Source organism: Gossypium hirsutum, chromosome A07 (assembly GCF_007990345.1).
Source record: "Gossypium hirsutum isolate 1008001.06 chromosome A07, Gossypium_hirsutum_v2.1, whole genome shotgun sequence".
Classification (NCBI taxonomy): domain Eukaryota; kingdom Viridiplantae; phylum Streptophyta; class Magnoliopsida; order Malvales; family Malvaceae; genus Gossypium; species Gossypium hirsutum.
This window is the reverse complement of record NC_053430.1, coordinates 29,013,301-29,019,321: the sequence shown is the minus strand read 5'-3', so window position 1 is coordinate 29,019,321 and position 6,021 is coordinate 29,013,301. Positions and strand designations below refer to the sequence as shown.

The following is a 6,021-nucleotide window of genomic DNA, read 5'->3' as shown; positions in this document are numbered from 1 at the left end:
TAACACAATTCAAATGATACAGCAGTTTGTTCAATTTGATGGTTTACAGGATGAAGATCCCAACGCTCACTTAGTAAACTTTCTGGAATTTTGTGATACATTTACAATCAATGGCATTTCTGATGATGCCATTTGTCTTCAGTTACTTCCTTTTTCATTGAGGAAAAAAGCTAAACAGTGGTTGAACTCGTTACCACGAGGGTCAATTACTACTTGGGAACAGATGATCGAAAAATTTTTACTAAAATACTTTCCGCCGGCTAAAACGACTAAATTACGTAATGATATCTCTTCTTTTGTGTAGATGGATTTTGAAACACTTTACAATGCATGGGAGAGATACAAGGACTTACTGAGAAGGTGCCCTCACCATGGGTTACCGCTTTGGCTTCAAGTACAAACATTCCACAATAGTCTGAATCCCTCGACTCGGCAAATGGTTGACGCAGCTGCTGGCGGAACCATCAACAGTAAAACACCGGAAGATGCCTATGAGTTTATAGAGGAGATGTCACTGAATAACTATCAGTGGCAAGTTATGAGGATAAAGCCAATGAAAACAACCGGCGTTTATAACATCGACTCGGTTATTATGCTGTCAAATCAGGTAGAATTTCTCAATAAAAAAATTGATGGTTTACTTGGTTCTATGCAGGTACATCCAATAATAAGGTGTGACTCAAGTGGAGGAGGTGTGCATATAGAATATCAATCTTTCAATCCTACAACCGAAGAAGAACAAGTCAACTATATGGGTAACAATAAATTTAGATCTCAAAATAACCCATACAGTAATACTTATAATGCAGGTTGGAGGAACCACCCAAATTTCTCTTGGGGTGGTCAAGGGAATCAAAAGCCACAAAATTCTCAGGGTTTTCAACAACCACCATATCAACAAGAGAAGAAACCAAACCTTGAGGAGATGCTCTCAAAATTCATATCAGTGTCAGAAACCCATTTCCAAAATACCGAGACAGCACTTAAAAATCAACAAGCATCGATCCAAGGACTTGAGACTCAGATAGGCCAGCTATCCAAACTAATCTCCGAACGACCACAAGGTAGCTTACCAAGTAATACTGAACCTAATCCAAGGGAACACTTCAACACAATTAGTACTCAAGATAAGGAAGGATTCATTGCGCCTTAGCCAGAATTGATGAAAGAAATTGTGGAGAGCAAAGGTAAAAGTGAGGTAAGTCATAACAAAATGGTAAATGAAGAATATAGACCTCGTGTCCCATACCCTAACGTGACAAGGAAAGACCGTTCAGACGAATAATTCGGTAAATTCCTCAAACTTTTGAAAAAATTACATATTAACTTACCGTTTATTGAAGCTTTGTCGCAGATGCCAAATGTAATGAAATTTTTAAAAGAGCTTTTAGTAAATAAGCAGAGGTTGGACAAAGAGTCGCATGTGGAGCTAAATGCAGTCTGCTCAGCTATTCTACAGAATAAGCTACCCCACAAATTGAAAGATCTAGGGAGTTTTACAGTCCCTTGCTTAATCGGTAGTTTAAATATAAGTCATGCATTAGTTGATTTAGGGGCTAGTATTAATGTCATGCCTTACAAAATGTTTAAGCAACTAGGTATTAGGAAACCTAAACAAACTAGGATGAGTATTCAATTGGCAGATAAAACTATAAGATTTCCTAGGGGTACTATTGAAGATGTACTAGTGAAAGTAGATAAGTTCATATTTCCCTTTGATTTCATTGTTCTAGACATAGAGGAGGATAATAACACCCCTTTGATTTTAGGGAGGCCCTTTTTAGCAATTGTTAAAATAGTTATTGATGTTGGCACAGGTGAGCTTACACTTCGTGTGGGAGACGAAACGATCACCCTTCAAGCTCGCACGCCCATGTCTAACACCCGTGGCCGAACCTGTTAAATTAACACGGGTGTGGAGCTTAAACACACAGGCGTGGGAAAAGTGAACGAAGCTAGACACGGCCATGTGAACCTACATGCCCGAAGAACAAGGGCGTGTGCTAAATGTCAGACGCGACCAAATTTGAAATTCGCGAATCACACGGGCTAAAATTGGGGAACACGGGCCTGTGCCACGGCCGTGTGCCTCAAAACCTATAAATATCCTGCACTATTCACTTTCTTCCCCATTCAAAAACCCTAACCCTAGCCGCTGCAACTCCACACGGCCCCTTGCCACTCTCGTGTGACGCCTTCAACTTCGTTTTTGATGCCCAAACTCTCTCCTTTAGCGTTTGTTTACTCTCTTCACTTCTATTCTACTGATTAATAATGCTTATTATTACAATAATTTCTATTTCTTTTGAACTATCTTCTATTTTTGTTCATTACTTTATCATTTAGTTTGCACTTTTAGTTAGTTATTATACATTGCATGTTAAATAAAGTGATTAGGAAACTTTATACCCATGATTTTACCATGCTCATTCTCATGATATTCCCATGCCAATATCTCTCATGTAATTTGCATTGTTCAATTATGTTTTATACATTTAATGTTGCTAGGAAAGCTTCATTCTTTTACACATGCCATTACTACATGCAATGACAAAGTCACGAAATTATTATATTAGTTATGTTTGGTTGTGGCTGAAAGTCTGCTTTTTAATTGGAAATTGTATTCCTTTTATTTGACCACTCATCAAAATAACTTGATGATTCTAATCGCAGGTACCATGTCTTCGTCAAAAGGAAAGAAAACTGTCGTACCTACTTCGAAGAAGAGGAAGGGAGTGTCCTATTCCGTGGGCCCAACCGCGAAAATTCATCACCCTCTCCTATAGTTTCCTCGAGGGCCCCAGGAAGAACTGTTCCAAATACTTCGGGCCCGACCTTAATTGCGGGCCGCTGCATCGACTGGGTTACCGTAGAACAAGTCCAGATGGCTAATACGATTCGGACTCTCCTAACCACCGACCCTTGGGAGCTGTTCTTCAGGATTATAGAGCCAACATACCGCAAGCTCACGATGAAACTATGCTCAACGTTCCATCTCCAGACCGTAATGACAAGGTATGATGATCCTGCCATGGTCCAGTTTCGCCTAGGCGGATTAATCCGCCAGCTAAGCGTCCCAGAGTTCGGTGCTGCTCTAGGTCTATATATGGAGGAGTTTCGAGAGGAGAATGAACTACATGCTCTCAGTCGCCACATACATTTCTCTCCCTTGAAGTGCTGGCACACTTTTGCCCCTAGCATGGCCTCGTACAATCCTAGCCGCTCCAAGGCATCAGTTTTCCCACCATCCCTGAGGTACTTACACGCTATTTTAGCTAACACGATTACAGGGAGGCGAGAGAGCACTGGTATCCAACACCCACGACGTCTACTTCCTATGGTGTATGTCGCAAGGGCACGTCATTGACCTTGCCTATTTCATCGCCCTTACGATTCAGCATCAGACAGAGCGGCATCAGAAGGGGGTCATCTCCATTGGCCCCTACGTGACTAGGCTGGAATGACACTTCGGGCTCCTCAATACTGCAGCCTAAGAATCATCCCTCACCCTCATCGGCCAGATGTTTCCACAAGGTATCTCGAGCATGCTTAGCATGAGGATGATCGAGAGGCATCGAGGAAGCTACCCTCACCAGTATCATCTCATCCAATCTACCAAGAAGGACGCCTACGAGGACATTCCTGATGATGTCCCCCCACAGCACGAGGACCCACCGACTCAGCCACCACCACCCTCTCGTCCAGTTCATGCTGCAGCTTCATATGCTGACATCTCTGAGCGCCTCACCCGATTCGAGTAGCAGTGTTTTCAATGATTTGACAACATTGATGCTACTCTACAGCAGATTTGTCAGCACCTCCACATCTCATCGTCAGTCCCACCTCGCGAACCATCCAGTGATGAAGATGTTTAGAAATATTTATTTATTGTTTTTAATTTTTATTGAAACTATTTTTTATTATTGTTAGATTTTATAAATTTATTTTTAATTATTAATTTCGATTATTTCTTTTCGAGTACTTATTCTTTCTAATATCCCCTAAAAAGTTCATGATTTTATCACAGTTATATAGAGCTCTTAAGCTCATCATCACATAGGAACTAAAACTCCACCGGGAAAGGTTCTCCACGACTACCATGTCCTGCTTGACCACGACCATAGCTACCACCAGATATAATATTCTTTTGGTGCAGGACTTATGGCTTAATGAACCTCTACTACCGCCGGAGTATCCTCCTCTACTCTCGAACCGATCACTCTCCAAAACTCTAAGTTCGAGAAATTCATCATACAGGAAGTTTCACTTCTTTCCCTATCTTATTTTTATACTCTAACATCTATCTTTGTACATTGAGGGCAATGTACATCTTAAGTGTGGAGGGGTATTTATTTCATTATCAGAAAAATCCCTGAATAATCATCTTGTTCTCTTGAAAAACTCTCATATCATATTTAGGACAAATTTTAATTAATTTATGATTTTGATTGATATATCTTGAATTAAAACATAGGGATTTATGCATTGATTATTTAAAATTTAAGACAGTAGAGAATTAAGCATGATAAGTTGATTTTTAAGAATTTTAAATTATAGATTATTTCCCCAAGTCTAGGTATTACTTTGAATTGGAATTCACGAGTCTAAACATCAAAAAGCCATAATTTTTGTGAGATTTTTGAGCCTTTTGAGAATCTATTCATCCTTTCATGCTCACTTTTATTATCGCTTTGAGTGCGTCAGTATTGAACTGTTATTCTAGAACTTGCTTGATTATGCATGTCGAGACCACACCATTTGATTTGATATATCAAAATGATTAAAAAACTTAGGATTAACCCACTCATGCCATGAAAAGCCTACCTCCACGATTAACCCCAAGTAAACCCCCTTGAGCCTAACAAGCCATTCCTTATATTAATCTTAATATTAACCCTTAACCCATTATTGTTGAAATCCCCTAAATTAATCCCTATTTTTTTCGAGATTTGAATTGAAAAAATTGTTTAGTTATGTCTTGTTCTTAATAGCTAGTCTATGTTATGTAATTTGTTCTTAAAAAAAAACTATGTATGCATATCTGTAATTTCATATTCTGAAAGAAGCTCCGTTGTACGAAAGTGAAGATTAACTCTTTTTCTAGTTAGGCAATTTTTCAATTCAATCTCGATTCTAACCCTTTCTTTTAGCTTGTGACCACACCCATAACCAAGCCTCATCACAACCTTCTAAAGACCTTTTGATTGATATATCATCTTAAATTATAGTGGTGTAGATTTGATTTTCATGCAAGCCTATGGTAATGAGTTTTCATTATTAACTATTGAGTGCTTCATTTATTGTCCTTAAACACCTCGAGCGATTTGAGTGAACATTTAGTGAGGATGTGAAACTCTATGATATTCTAAACCAAAGGTAACTACTTAGACGAAGGGAAGCACCTAAGTTTGCATGACTAAATACTCAACCTGGAATGCTTGACACTTTTATGTTCTTTTAGTTGAATTCTCAATGTATGATTACCTATGGATTATTTTGAGAAATTATCGATAAGAATTATAAGTTGAGGAGAAATCATTTTGATTATGAGTTGAGAATTTTGCTTGAGGACAAGCAAATGCTTAAGTGTGGGGGTATTTGATAAACCGTAAATTATACAAAATTTTACCCCATATGTAATGCATTTTATGGATGATTTCTCATTAGAATTGGTGAATTCAATGCTCCTAATGCTTTAATTTCATGTTTTATACTTAGGAGAGCATAGAAGAGTGAAAGGAACGAGAAACGAGCCAAAAACGGAGAAAATGAGCCAAAGTATGAAATCAACACGGCCTGGGCCTCCTCACACGAGCAAACCACACGGCCATGTCAATCTGGCAGAATTGGAGCACGACTCACACGGGCATAGCACACGCTCATGCCATTCTAACAGGCTCGAACATTGCCTGAAGTAATCGCACACGGGCGTGGCACACGGGCGTGTCCCTGCCGAGCCCAAGTTAAGTCCAATTCGGAAAAGGACACTTTTGAGGGCTTTTAGGCATTCCAAAGCCTATA

The 6,021-nt window shown here is 39.3% G+C and overlaps 1 non-coding gene across 1 annotated transcript; it reads right to left on the bottom strand.

The window, feature by feature from the left end:
• Nucleotides 1–271: 271 nt before the first annotated feature.
• LOC121204362 (small nucleolar RNA R71) lies at nucleotides 272–378 on the bottom strand. The gene has a single exon (XR_005899287.1). It is a non-coding gene; the product is annotated as a small nucleolar RNA R71 (small nucleolar RNA).
• Between the last annotated feature and the right edge of the window lie 5,643 nt (nucleotides 379–6,021).